This window comes from Dama dama, chromosome 9 (assembly GCF_033118175.1).
Source record: "Dama dama isolate Ldn47 chromosome 9, ASM3311817v1, whole genome shotgun sequence".
In the NCBI taxonomy this organism is placed as follows: domain Eukaryota; kingdom Metazoa; phylum Chordata; class Mammalia; order Artiodactyla; family Cervidae; genus Dama; species Dama dama.
In genome coordinates, this window is record NC_083689.1 from 57,441,240 (window position 1) to 57,457,620 (window position 16,381).

Genomic DNA, 16,381 nt, shown 5'->3' on the forward strand with positions numbered 1-16,381 from the left:
AAGACATACAGATGGCCAATAAATACACAGAAAGGTACTCAACACTTCTGATTATTAGAGTAATAAGTCAAATATCAATCAAAATGGCCATCATCAAAAAAAAAAAAAAAAAGAACTACAAACAATAAATGGTAGAGAGGATGTGGAGAAAAGGGAATCCTCTTGAACTGTTGGTGAGAATGAAAATTGGTACAGCCACTATGGAGAAAAGTATGGAGATTCCTTAACAAACTAGGAATAAAACTACCATATGATGCAGCTATCTCTCTACTGGGCATATACCCTGGGAAAACCACCATTCAAAAAGGAACATATATCCCAATATTCATTGCAACACTATTTACAATAATTAGAACATGATAACAACCTAGATGTCCATCAACAGATGAATGGATAAAGTAGTTATAGTACATATATACAATGGAATATTACTCAGGCATAAAGAGGATAGAATTTGAGTCAGTTGTAGTAACCTAGAACCTGTTATTCAGAGTGAACTCAGAAAGAGAAAAACAAATAACATATACTAATGCACATATGTGTAATCTAAAAATAGTACTGATGAACTTGACAGAGAAGAAATGGAGACACAACACAGAGAATGGACTTGTGAACACAACAGAAAAAAAAAAAAAAATAGAGGAAAAGAATAGAGTGGAAAAGACTAGAGATCTCTTCAAGAACATTAGAGATACCAAGGGAACATTTCATGCAAAGATGGGCACAATAAAAGACATAAATGGTATAGACTTAACAGAAGCAGAAGATATTAAGAAGAGGTGGCAAGAATACATAGAAGACCTATACAAAAAAGATCTTCATGACTCAGATAATAGTGAGGGTGTGATCATTCACCTAGAGCCAAACATCCTGGAATGTGAAGTCAAGTGGGCCTTAGGAAGCATCACTATGAACAAAGCTAGTGGAGGTGATGAAATTCCAATTGAGCTATTTCAAATCCTAAAAGATGATGCTGTGAAAGTGCTGCCCTCAGTGTGCCAGCAAATTTGGAAAACTCAGCAGTGGCCAAGAATTGGAAAAAGTCAGTTTTCATTCCAATTCCAAAGATAGACAATGCCAAAGAATGCTGAAACTACCGCACAATTGCACTCATCTCACATGCTAGTAAAGTAATGCTCAAAATTCTCCAAGCCAGACTTCAACAGGAATGTGAACTGTGAAATTCCAGATGTTCAAGCTGGTTTTAGAAAAGGCAGAGGTACCAGAGATCAAATTGCCAACATCTGCTTGATCATCAAAAAAGCAAGAGAGTTCCAGAGAAATATCTACTTCTGCTTTATTTGTCTATGCCAAAGCCTTTGACTGTGTGGATCACAACAAACTGTGGAAAACTCTGAAAGAGATGGGAATACCAGACCACCTGACTGCCGCTTGAGAAATCTGTATGCAGGTCAGGAAGCAACAGTTAGAACTGAACATGGAACAACAGACTGGTTCCAAATAAAAGGAGTATGTCAAGGCTGTGTATTGTCACCCTGCTCATTTAACTTATATACAGAGTACATCATGTGAAATGCTGGGCTGGATGAAGCATAAGCTGGAATCAAGATTGCCAGGAGAAATATCAATAACCTCAGATATGCAGATGACACCACCCTTATGGCAGAAAGTGAAGAACTAAAGAGCCTCTTGATGAAAGTGAAAGAGGAGAGTGAAAAAGTTGGCTTAAAACTCAGCATTCAGAAAACTAAGATCATGGCATCTAGTGCCATCAGGTCATGGTAAATAGATGGGGAAACAATGGAAACAGTGAGAGACTCTATTTTGGGGGGCTCTAAAATCACTGCAGATGGTGACTGCAGCCATGAAATTAAAGATGCTTGCTCCTTGGAAGAAAAGGTATGACCAAGCTAGACAGCATATTAAAAAGCAGAGACATTACTTTGCCACAAAGGTCTGTCTAGTCAAAGCTATGGTTTTTCCAGTAGTCATGTATAGATGTTAGAGTTGGACTATAAAGAAAGCTGACCACTGAAAAATTGATGTTTGTTTTTTTTTTTTTTAATTGATGTTTTTGAACTGTGGTGTTGGAGAAGACTCTTGAGAGTCCCTTCGACTTCAAGGATATCAAACCAATGAATCCTAAAGGAAATCAGTCCTGAACATTCATTGGAAGGACTGATGCTGAAGCTGAAACTCCAATACTTTGGCCATCTGATGTGAAGAGCTGACTCATTGGAAAAGACCCTGATGCTAGGAAAGATTGAAGGTGGGAGGAGAAGGGGACGACAGGGAATGAGATGGTTGGAAGGTGTCACCGACTCAATGGACATGAGTTTGAGTAAACTCTGGGAATTGGTGAGGGACAGGGAAGCTGGCATGCTGCAGTCCATGGGGTCGCAAAGAGTCAGCGATGACTGAGCGACTGAACTGAACTGAACTGAACTGATGTGGATCCTAGAAAAATAGTACTGATGAACCTACTGATTGAGAAGAAATGGAGAACAGACACAGAGAATCGACTTGTGGACACAGCAGGGGAAGGAGAGGCTAGGAGAAATTAAGAAAGTAGTATTGACATATATACACTATCATGTATAAAATACATAACTAGCAGGAAGCTGCTATATAACACAGGGAGACCAGCCTGGCACTCTGTGATGACCTAGAGGGTTGGAATAGAGCGAGGGAAGGGAGGCTCAAGAGGGAAGGCACACACACACACACACACACATATAATTATGACTGATTTATGTTGATGTACAGCAGAGACTACCACAACATTGTAAAGCAATTATCCTCCAATTAAAAAAAAATAAAGACATGATGGGGATTTTCAGCATTTCTGATTTCTTTCTATTGTCTACTGTTTCAGTGCTACTTCCTTCCTTGTTCATCTCTGGACTATAACCAACTTTCACCTTTCTTCTTTCAAATGTCAGGTTTCTAAGCTTTCTATTCCCTTTGCTTTAGGTAAGGTTTTTAGTGTGTGTGGTGTGTTGTGAGATGTAGTTTCATAGTATTTAGGCCCCAAATGCCATCATTCTTGGAACATTGAGTAGTCTCTCTCTAAATTGGTCAGCTTGATAATCTTATACCTCTTCTTCCTACTAGGTTATGCAGGTACAATCTATTGGTTGCTTTTGAATTTCTCTCTTTTCCACACTTTTTTCTAAAATAGAATGCATATAAATATAAGGTATATCATTTCACAAGTAATATTCTTAGCAATTTTTTCTAAAGAGACTTATCTATAGGATAATGGGAAGGAGAGAAAGAACTAGAGGAAGAGATAGAGACACACATTTTGGGGGAGCATTAAAGTGGCTTACGAGAACAGTCACTATGTAACAGTTAATACTAGGAAAGCAACAAACTAACATGTAGTTGTCTAAGCAATAGTAGCATGGGGAATTACTGCCCCTCTCTCGACAAAAATCACCCAGTGATTTTTCAGGGTCCTGCATTTCTTCAGGATGGAGAAGACAACAGAGCAGGCTTAAGTAAGAATAAAGTGTGCTTTTGACAACCAGTGCCCCTGGGTGCTATATTCTAGGCTGCTCAGATAGTTTATGGATAGATCACGATCAATCACCCCAATGAGGCTCAATATGTTACTCCTACCACTACCCTGTTCTCATGCCAAATATGCTTGGCTTCAGAAATAAAGTGAAGGGGCCAGTCTTATGTTTTATTGGAAAAGAAATTCAGTTAACCTAATTTGTTCTGCTGTTTGCTTTTAAAAAATTATACTTGGAGAACTCTTATTATGTGCATCTTTGCTGGTCTTTAAAAGCTTCTGTAGCTGTCACCTTGAGATATGTAGCTAAAATCGTTATCTTTCAACAGAAATAAAATTGGAAAATCCTGTTATCACCAGAAAACTAGAAATAATTGAAAACACGAATCAAATAAAAACCAAAGGCAGCAACTTCCCTGGTGGCTCAGTGGTAAAGAATCTGCCTTCCAATGCAGGCGACACAGGTTTGATCCCTGATGGGGGAAGATCCCACGTGCCGCAGAGCAACTGAGCCCATGCACCACAACTACAGAGCCTGTGCTCTAGAGCCTGGGAGCTATGACCACAGAGCCCATATGCTGCAACTATGGAAGCCACGTGTCCTAGAGCCTGTGCTCTGCAACAGCAGAAGCCACCACACAGAGGAACCTGCATACCACAACTAGAGAGTAGCCCATACAGCAACAAAGACCCAGCATAGCCAAAAATAAGTAAATATAATTACTTAACAACCAAATGCAAATACAAAATTAATTCATTAGTAAATCAATTTATGAGTATGACTTATTTTTTTAAATTGATAGATGTGTTATCAAAAGAACTTGGAAATTAAAGATCTAGATGACAAGAGTCAGATATATTCTCTCAGCCTCTTTCATGTAATTTAAAGCAGAAAAATGCCTAACAGCTGACCCTGGAGCAACACAGGTTTGGACTACAAGGTCCACTTATAAGTGGATTTCTTTCAATAAATACAAATTACATGATCCCTGGTTCGTTGAATCTACAGGATGCAGAACTGCTGGTACAAAGGGATGACTATAAAGTCACCCATTCACTAATTAAGGGTCAACTGTGTATTATAGGTGAAGTCCCAAGCAATCATACCTTCTGTGAAGAAGATATGTATCTACTTTAAGATAAGTTTAAAAATACAGTGTATTTATGACCTTTGAAATATCATTAGATATTGGTAGAAGTTCAGGCAAAAATGGTTAGTAAAGACAGTTCTACAGAGGTTCTCACAATGAATTTCAAAATACTTTTCGCTCATGTGTTTAAGTTTGAGCACAGCAGATAGTGCTGGGCAAGTTCAAAACTAGGCTCCCACACAAAATGCTCTTTCTGTAGGTTCAAAAATAAACTGCTAACAAAGAAGACCTCTTTCTTTTGTAGGCTTCAGCAGCACCTCTGCTTTCCCTGTTCCAAAAATTTTATTTGAAACAGCATTTGATGTATACAGCTGAGTGTACCATACCAGAGCAATGCTTTATCTATCCCTAAGAGCTGCCCCAAGATCCTCCCCTCCTAAGATTTGCTTTTCTCTTTGCTGATAGTTTGCATGATAACTGTTAAATTAAGGCCAACTACTTTTATTCCTTTGGGACACTTTCTACTTTCAAACTGTCAATGTAAAAAAAAAAAAATCTATAGATAATTTCCATGTTCTTATCAGCAAACCTTCTATACAAAAGACTAATTAAAAATCAATTTCTACTTAGAATCTGAAAGACATTATTTGTTTCAAAAGAGAGTTGTGAATCTGAACAGGCAACATACTGTATGTTTCCAACTATGATACTCTGGAAAAGGCAAAAATAAGGAGATAGTAAAAAAATCAGTGGTTATTTGTAGTTTTGGGAAGAGAAAGGAAAGAACAGGTGAGACATGGGGAAGTTTTAGAGGAGTGAAACTGTTCTGTATGACAGTATAATAGTGGATGCTGCTGCTGCTAAGTCGCTTCAGTCATGTCCGAAACTGTACGACCCCACAGACGGCAGCCCACCAGGCTCCGCCGTCCCTGGGATTCTCCAGGCAAGAATACTGGAGTGGGTTGCCATTTCCTTCTCCATACATGCTATTAAACATTTATCACAACTCATTGCACATACAAGACAAAGAATGAACTCTAATGTAAACTGTGTACTTTGGTTAATTAAAAATAAAGTTAAGATATTTGTGCCCCCAAAGCACTTTTTGAGAAAATAAATAGGCAAATCACATACTAGAAGAAAATATTCATAATAAGCATATCTGGCAAAGGTCTTTGATCTAGAATATAATAACACAACCTAATAATAGGAAAAACAAGGTGATTTAAAAATGGACAAAAGACTCAAAGAGACAATTTACATTTTCCACACTTTTGCTTAAAGAAGATATGCAAAATGGCCAATAGGTGTATGAAAAAGTTTTCATATCATTCATCCAGGAAAAGCAAATTCAAACCATAATGAAATATCATTACACACCTACTAGAATGGCTAAAATAAAATACTGACAACATCAAATGCTGGAGTAATTCAAATTCTCATATATCACTAGTGGGAGTATAAAACAGAACAAATATTTCAGAAAACTTAGTTTTCCAAAAGTTGAATGCACATATACTTCAGGAGCTAGCAATTCTACTCCAAGATATTTATTCAAGAGAAACAAAAACATATGTACACCAAAAGGCAAATAAAATTGCTCATAGAATCTTCTTTTCATAACAATTCCAACCTGTAAGCATCCCAGATGCTCATCAGTAGAAGAATGGATTATTAAACTGTGTATTTTCTTAAATGGAATCCTACTTTGCAATAAAAAGGGATCAGCTACTGGTACTTGAAATAACATGAATCATTCTCAGAAAATATTATGCTACATAAAGAAGCAAGATGTAAAAGATGACAAACTATACGATTCAATTTGTATGAAACTTTGGAATACAGTGACAAATAATAGGACTAGTTGTTGTTTCTGAGAGGGCATTGCATGGGTAGGGACACAGGTAACTTTTTGGGTTTGAAGGAAATGCTCTGTCTTGATGGGGCATAGTCTGCAAAAGCGTATGCATTTATCAAAACTGATTGGACAGCACACCTAAGATATAAACATTTCACTTGTGTAAATTATACTTCAATAAATAAAATTATGAAGCCTTATTCTTTCAGGTAATCTGTGATCATATTATACATGGGGACAGTTATAGTGGTGTTGTTAGGAGATGCTTTACAAATCATGAGTGTGTTAATAACTCTTTGATGTATCCTTTTCATTGACTTCTCAGTGAGGGAGTGGTAATTGCCTCCAGGTCCTGTGAATTAGATCAGAATATAAAGACTAGTGAGGCTCAGCCTGTGCCAACAAGACATCTACAGTTAACTTAACATGATTTTTAATTTCATTTCCTGCCTTGATTTAATGCTGCATATTGTAATTTCATAGAGTTAAACAAACATCAGCATGAGAAGTAGATATTACCATTAAGGCACAAGCCTGAAAATATAAATGGTGGTCATAAAAGTAAATTAAAAGTAAATTAATGCCTAAATGAAGTTTACAAGTACCAGGCTTCTGAGGAATTCATGGATATAGATAGTTACATCATGAGAATACTTGGAAGATAATGTATCTGTGGCCTCTGGTCAAGGGAGAAAACCAAACAAGAGAAGTATCATTAATTTATTCTTCAGATGCAAGAATTGCCCTGTAAAGAGAGACCAAGTCTGTTTTACACCATGTAACCAATTGAAAAATAAAATCAAATATACTAAATACAAATGAGATTTTTTTTTTGTATTTAATAGCATCAAATAAAAGGGTGGAAATGAAAGTATTATACTGATGAAATAACAAGTGAATAGAATTTATTGAAACTGTGCCTTTGCTCAGGTATTAACACAATAAGTAAAACAAATCATTTATTCTTAAACTAGGAACAATCCAGTGATGATCAGTATGAGGAAACTTTTACACCTGTATGAGTTAACCTTATTAAATATGTATTTGTGACTGGCTATGTTTTTCTACAAATTTGACCTTATAATATCAGTGTCCCAAACTAAAAGTACTACACTATTTATATGCACACAATTCAAACAAAAACTATTATAAATATTATAATGATAGAAGCTAATTTTATTGAATATTACTTCCAAACTTGCTTGATTCTGAGAGCCATCAACTTAACATCTTTCAAAAAAAGAAAAAAAGAATGTACACTATTAGGTACATCAGTTGTAAGAACACATTCCAGTTTCAGAATGTGAAAATGTCTTAGAATCCAGGAACTATAGTCCTAGTTCTGTACTGAATGATTTGCAAAGTAATCACAATGAGTTCTTGCCACAATCCTATGAAGGAAGGATTGTCTTTCCTATTTTATAACTATCCTATAAGAATAATTGATTTGCCCAAGATCACATAGCTTGTAAGTACAGGGCCTAGATTGGCATCCAGATCCACAGTCTCCAAAGGCTCTGCATTATGGAAACTAGAATCATTAACTATCTAGTGGTCCTGTTATTGCTGGTTTCTGGTATATAAGAAGGAAAAATCTTATTTTGTTTGGTGTCTTCAATTATTTCTGAAGTTCCTTCATGACTTAGTGCCAATTTTTCCAAATCTGTCTGACTTGGAACAAGATTAAAGTTAAAGACAAAATGCATGAATAAACACTAATAGTAGACCATGAAAAAGCCAGCAGACTCTTACAGAATATTTTAGGTCCTCACAGGCCAATTGGAGCAGTGCAAGCAACCACAGTTGAATAACAATGCTTCTATTCACAATCTAGTTCCACTTCATTTGACGGGCAGAAGGGGCTTTTACCCAAATTATTTTAGAAGGCTTAGACCTTCAAAAGCACTTATGGATAACCTAGCCCCTAATCATACTGAAGAAGAATCCCAGAGAGAGAACTGACACTCACCCGTGGTCACATTGGTTAACCACTGTTAGCTCTAGCATCACTATTCAAATTTTCTTATCAGGAATCATAATCATTACTAGTTGTTGAGTATTTACTATGTACCAAGCCCTGTGCTAACAATTTAAAATTTCCTTCCTAATTGGCAATAATCTCCATTCCTGCATTTCTCTATATGATTTTTAAATTGCATCATTTCCATCAGGAGACCTGCTCTAACATCTTTCTTTGAAGAATGTTGCTATGATGGAGCATCTGAAAGGATCTCCAAAGAAGAATCTAGTGTGTTACAGTCTAATGCAGAGGTCAGCAAGTTATGGCCCCCAGGCTCAATTCTGCCTATCACTTGTTGCTGTGAATGAAGTTTTACTTGGACACAGCCTTACCCATTGGTTTACATATAATCCACAGCTAAGTTAAGTGGTTGTAACAGAGACTGTATGCCCCACAAAGATGAAAATTCTTTCTATCTGACCCCTTTTAGACCCCTGGCCAAATGGATCAGTAGTCACTTGAAGGATTTCACAATAAAGTGTGAGCAGAAATACGTGTCTTCTTTGCTACCTCAAATATCCTCATTCAGTACCAGCATGTACTGAACGGCTAATATACATAAAACCTGAACTTCTAGGGAAATAAAGCAGTATAGGATTTGTTCCCTATCCTCAAGCTAATACTCAGTGGTGGATCCCTGGCCTAGAGGGATACAGGATTTCTTATATCCCTCCCCCCTCCATATTATTTTCCCCAAGAAAAGCAACCATCTAGTTTCAGTAGTTATAACTCATGACCTTTAAGTGGCATAATGCAGCATACATAGAGTGACTATACATAACTTTTTTGAATTCAAAGATGAGAATCCTTGTTTTCTTTTTACACTTGGAGTGGGAGGGAGAGGACAAAATGGTCAAATACTGGAAATAAGCAAAAGTTTCCCTAACTATGAAACAGAGTAGAATAGTTATCCTACAATGGCCATGTGGATAAAGATATGGCATAAATGATGTCGATTCCTAAAAAACATTACCATGACCAAGATTCATAGCTTTTTAAAAAAAGTATACAAAAATTCCTTTACCTGGTAGTCAAATTTGTCAAGTTTATGATTCACTCATCGTCCTTTTTCATCATCTAGAACTAAATCAAATATGTGCAGTCCATGGGGTCGCAAAGAGTTGGACGTGACTGAACAACTGAACAACAATACTGTTTGGGGTACCTCAGGTCTTAAATTATCATCTCCCTTTCTCAAAAAGGCCTTCATTGAGAAGGTGACATTTTGATAGATTATACACTTCAATCTTTCACAAGCAGTATAGGATCCTCCTGCTGTGTGTTAGAGGTAAAGATGTTTTCCTCTCTACAAGTAAGACTTTATGTCTTATTTATTAACATTTTAGATTACTTAATGGCCTTATATATGATGTAGTTTGCAATGATATTACCACCAAAAATTTACAGTTTTCATCACATAAAACTAGAGGAAGAAAAACCCTATCAAGAGGGAATTAAAAATATACCTCTAACTATTAAGGTGAACTTACTTTAATCTTTTAAAAATGTTAAGAATGTTACAGACAAATAGATATAATTCACTGTAACAGTTTCCCAGTCTGGCCACATTCTCATGTTACCGTGATTAATTCTGTTGTTTTTTAGTCACTGAGTCACGTCCAACTCTTCTATGGGGTTTCCCAGGCAAGAATACTGGAGAGGATTGCCATTCCCTTCTCCAGGGGATCTTCCCGACCCAGGGATTTAAACTGCATCTCCTGCTTAGCAAGCTGACTCTTTACCACTGAGCCACCCCAGGAGCCATTAATTCTGGCAAGGGAGGATAATTTTGACATTTAAAGGAGTGGCTTGATTTTTGAAACCCAAAAAGGAAATATGCCTTATTTCTTAAATTGAACATGTTTAAATACTTGGAAAGCATAAACTTTCCTAAAGATAGCTTTGCTTATCACCTATACTTAAAATTAAAGCAGGTTTATGTAATACATTTCAGTACAGATTACATATTTTATATAACTAATGTTAATATATAAGATATATAATATTCATTAGAATATCACTACAGTTTAACTAATTTTTCACTATTAACAGAGCATTATTATCCACATTTTTGTAGGTATGATCAGTTGCCTACATGATATTTCTTCCCTTTCCTCAATTTTTCCCTTCCTACTCCATTCCTGATTTTGTCTGGATGGATATCCATCCTCTTTAGTAGTGTTACTTGCTTCAAGGGAGAATGGATGTTGATTGGTCAAGTTACTCATGCAGTTGATTTACATCAGCATGTGAGGCAGACCAGTGAACCAAGAGCCAAAGTCAGCTAGGGAAATGGTCTTCCTTATCAGAAAATTTTATAAGGATGAGATAATTATTATTAGACATTTTCAGTGTCTACGTGGGACAGCTGAAACTGTGGCAGTCATACTGAGGCCAGAGGCAAGAAACTAGCTGACGACAAAGCAGGCAAGGCCAAGGAAGTAGAGCCGGAGAAGAAGGGATTGTTCATGACATCATGAGCCACATGATTAATGAACTCTGGAATTAAACTACCTTGAAAATGCTTGTTAGAAGAAATGCTATGTCTTCCTTAGCATACAAGCCAATTTAAATTGAGATTTTCTGTCCTGTAGCCTAAAGCAGCCTGACTGATATATACCTGATAGTCAAACTTCTGTTTAACTATTTTAGGAGATGCCCCTCAAACACTAACATCAACTCAAATGGAAAAAGAAGATGCTATGCTCCTGGTAGTTTGTCATCACCAACCACCTACTGAGTATCTATTAATTTCCATTTTCTTGACATCTTAGGAGCACTTCTTGTGTTCTGAGAGCCACACTCTTAAAGCTGATTGTCCAAGGAGAAGATATTCTTCCACTGTGACAAGATCTCCTGTCTCTTAATTAAATAAAAGGCATTTAAGGAAAGATTAGCAAGTCTTTTAACAAGTGCTCTAACTTGATTTAAAAAAAAAAAAAACAACTAGAGAATGTTGACAATTATTTACCAGATAATGAAGGAAAGATCAGAGAAGTTCACTATTTTGCTAAATCTCTTACAAAATATTAGTGAGCAAATGAGAGAATCCATACTGTGAGGGTCTATTTGTAATCATTAGAACAATGATAACCAGACAATGTGAAAGTTTCTTACTTGAACTAGTACATATTTTTCTTAAACTTTAAAAATAAGCATACATGTATATACATATTATACACACATACAACCTCCAAATTCAAAAAATGTGAATGCTTAGTGTGTATTATGCACTTATTATGCATGTATTCTCTCCTGAAAGTGAAAAAAAGTGAAAGTGTTAGTTGCTCAGTCATGTCTGACTCTTTGTAACCCCATGGACTGAAATCCTCCAGGCTCCTCCGTCCATGGAATTCTCCAGGCAAGAATACTGGAGTGGGTAGCCAATCCCTTCTCCAGGGGATCTTCCTGACCCAGGGACTGAACCTGCATCTCCTGCATTGCAGACAGATTCTTCACCATCTGAGCTGCTATATAGAAACATTAAACAGACATGTAGATATATGTATGTAAATACACATAGAAAGGTCTGGAAGCACATAGATAGTCATTTCTTTGACTGTTAAAGCAGTGGAAGTAGATTGAGGAAAATAGAGATAGATAATCTGTAGTGGTTTGATTGTATACCTCATACAAAAAGCAGATATTTGTTTTGCATATATGCAAAATGCTTATAAGCATAAAAACCTTAAAAATGTTCATACTTTTTGACTTAATAGTTTCTCCTTTTTATGAACTCCTATGAAACTAATCTTAAATGTGGAAAAGAGTTATGTACAAAGATATTTTCTACAGAATTATTCATAATAAAATATGTAAAAACATCTTTATAATTACAGAAGATTCTTATTATGGAATATTTAGCTATGTAAATGGTAGTCATGAATTATTTGACATGCAGATATATGGAAGAAAATGAAAATTCAGGATCCAGCTGTATATGTATAGCATTATCTTTACTATGTAAGAAGGCTAAAAGTTTTGAAAATATATGCCAAAATTGTATTAATATTTATCTCTAGGTTCATAGGGCTTGAATATTTCCCTTCCTTGTTATAATTTTCTGCATTTTCTAGAATGGGTCTAATTTTAAATTTTAAAAAGGTATTATATGAAATAAAAGAACTTATATTTGAATTAAACACTAAGAAGCTTAAACTAAGTAAAAAGTATATATGTTAGAATCCGGTTATTCAAAATGAATGCACAAGCATTTTAAAAAATATAGATAAAATACATTTCAAAAACATTATATATGAAACCTCATTATATATATGAGACTTTACTTTGGAGGGCTCCAAAATCACCACAGACGGTGATTGCAGCCATGAAATTAAAAGACACTTGCTCCTTGAAAGCAAAGCTATGACGAACCTAGACAGCATATTAAAATGCAGAGACATTACTTTGCTGACAAAAGTCCATCTAGTCAAAGCTATAGTAGTCATGTATGTGACTAGTAGTCATAGATGTGAGGTTGGACTATAAAGAAAGCTGAGCACTGAAGAACTGAACTTTTGAACTGTGGTGTTGGAGAAGACTCTTGGGAGTCCTTTGGACTGCAAGGAGTTCAAACCAGTCAATCCTAAAGGAAATCAGTCCTGAATATTCACTGGAAGGAATGATGTTAAAGCGGAAACTTCAATACTTTGGCCACCTGATGGGAAGAACTGACTCATTTGAAAAGACCCTGATGCTGGGAAAGATTGAAGGCAAGAGGAGAAGGGGACAACAGAAGATAAGATGGTTGGATGGCATCACTGACTCAATGGACATGAGTTTGAGCAAACTCTGGAAATTGGTGACAGACAGGGAAGCCTAGCATGCTGCAGTCCATGGGGTCACAAAGAGTTGGACACGGCTGAGTAACTGGACTGAACTGATATATGAAACCATGATGACAACCTCAAAAAGTTTTAAATACTGAAATACATGTTTCCTGAATATAATACCATAAAATTAGAAATTAATAACAAAGGATGGCAAAAATAATAATAATCACTTGAAAATTAAAACCAACTTTCAAAATAAGTCTTTCTTTTTGTAAATTTATTTTTGGCTGTGCTGGGTCTTTGTTGCTGTGTGTGGGCTTTCTCTAGTTGCAGCAAGCCGGGGCAACTCTCTAGTTGCAGTGCACAAGCTTCTCACTGTAGTGGCTTCTCTTGTTGCAGAGCACAGGCTCTAGGAGCGTGGGCTTCACTAGCTGTGGCTCTCGGGCTTAGCTGCTTCACAGCATGTTGGATCTTCCCAGATCAGGGATCAAACCTGTGTCCTCTGCACTGGTCGGTGGATTCTCAAGAGCTAGACCACCAGGGAAGCCCCAAAATAAGTCTAAAAGGGAAAAATGCTCAGTCGTGTCTGACTCTTTACAACCCCATGGATTAGTCCATGGAATTCTTCAGGCCAGAATACTGGAGTGGTTAGCCTATCCCTTCTCCAGGGGATCTTTCCAACCCAGGGATCGAATCCAGGTCTCCTGCACTGCAGGTGGATTCTTTACCAGCTGAGCTACCAGGGAAGTCTTAAAGAGGTAACCTAAATAAAAATTACAAGCTCTTTAGAAAAAATTTAAAATAAGAACACTATATGTTAAGACTTGTAGGCTCAGTCCAAGTGGTATTCAGTGGAAAATGTATAGCTTTTTATGCATCTATTAGAAAATGAGGAAGATTGAAAATAAATCAACTAGATTTCGTGCAAGGAGGTAGCTAAAGAGCGTAACAAACAAATAAAAGAGTAGCCGCAAAGGCAGAAGTAAATAATTTTTAAAAAAATCTTGAATTTACAAAGTTAGAATTATTCTATAAAATAAAAGTGTACTTGATGCTAAAATTTGACAAATCTAATTAAGGAAAATTTAAAGACAAGGAAACCCCTTTGTTAATAAGATAAAGGTCATAATTTCAGATATAGAGATTTTTTTGAAGAATTATATCATAAAAATAAAGATGTATCATCATACATAAAACTTTAAAAAACATATTTTAAAATGGTGATGAAATAAATATTTTTCAGGAAAAGAAAATTACCCAAATTGGCCACAAAAAAAGTAAAAATATTTGAGTAGACTAATAATCATAGAAGAAACTAAAGATGTACTCTGGTAGCTTCCTTTTAAAACAAATTCACCAGACTCAAATGGTTTTAAAAGAGATTTCTTCATAACAGATAATTTTCCTTCCTTGAGAAATTTGTTCTGGAGCTTAGAAAAATATGGAAAACTTTCTAAATCACTTTATTGAACTAGTATATCCATGAAACCAACTCATTTATAATAGCACATGTATAAAAACATGTCTATGAAATGTTTTCCATTTTTAACTTATGAATATATACTTTTAAAAAACTAAATAAGGTATTAGCAACTCAAATTGAGAAGTGCATTAAAAAAAGACATCACCATTGTCAGGGAATGTTTAACAGCAGGATTCCTGTGTGCTGTTTCCTCTCTCTCTTGAGCCCTCTGTTCCTTATTAGTCCCAGTCCGGGGTGAGAGGAGCAGGCAAGCTGCGCCCAGGACGGAGATCAAAGAGATGGGATGCTTGCATAGGATTTCCTTCATTAGCTTTTCCGTTTGGTGAAAGGGATTATTTATGACCCTCTTTTGATATGGAATGCCTTTTGGCCTTATGGCCTCTACTGCTCCTTGCTTCCTTGGTAACTTGTAAAGTCTGGTCTCTTGATCTTTATCTGAAGAAGCTACCTTGTATTACAGTATATATACTCTTACAGAATTCAATAAAGCAGCCTTGCCCCACCAGAGACTTGGGTCCCCGTGTCCTTCTCTCTCTCTCTCTCTCTCTCTCTATTTCTGGCTGATTCCCTGCAGCACGAAAGCCAGCTGCGTAACTCAGGGAGTACTAGCTTCTTTCCTTCTTTCACTTTCTTATCGTCAACTCCGGACCACCAGGTTCCGGTCCATTAAAGGACCTCAAAATACCATCATGTCAAGTTTATACTGAGATACACCATCACAAGTATAATTCAATCTAGGAAGTGTAAATGTAATTAAACATAAAAATGTAAATGTAAAAATGTAAATATTTGCTGTACCATAACTATAGAAACCTACAAGTATAAATACTTTATTTAGTAGTCAGATGGTGCAATTATTTTCTTTAAAGCAAATGAACTATAAGGATGCTTATTATCATCGGTGCATTCTATACTGGACTAGAGTCAGTAACCAATGTAATAAGATATTTATTTGTAAAAGAACAGTCAACCCTATAATTATTTCCACATATTCTGATCATTTCCTTAGACGTGTTTATGATCAATTCTATCACCAATGATCAATTGACCTGAATCTCCTTTGTAGATTCAGAGAAAAATGTCTCCATTTCACAATCATATCTATAAACTTATCTGTAGAGGTACTCATATTTTTTATTTTCTCGAGTTCTGATAGAAGGTGTGCCTCTCCTACTATCAAACATTACCCCTTCACTCAAGGGGTGATCACTGCTTCACTCTAGGTCTCTTCCCTTTTCTTCTCTCAAGGACTCTGCTCATGCATTTTTTTCCTTCTAGCCCTCCTGAATCTTTGACTTCTTCCTTCTGTATTATTTACTCATTTCAGCAGTAAAGAAGCTCTGATGTTCAGTCTTTTAAACAAGCAAATCATTCTTTGTCCCCCCATGCCCTTTCTGCTACAACTTCATTTATTCACTTCTTTTGCAGGAAAACTTTTTTAAGGAGTTAACTGTCTACTCCAGCTGCCTCTACTCCTTATCTTCCATTATCATTCGAATCATCCCAACCTGGATTTCACCCCAACCTGGCTTTCACCTAAGTTGTTTTTAAGGTCATCAATTATGTTTCTTCCTTCTCAACTTCTTAGCAGTGCTTGATGGAACTCTTGGAGCTCTCATCTTAAAACGCCATCCACTTTTGACATCACTCTTTCTGCAATTCCTACTTCCTCACTT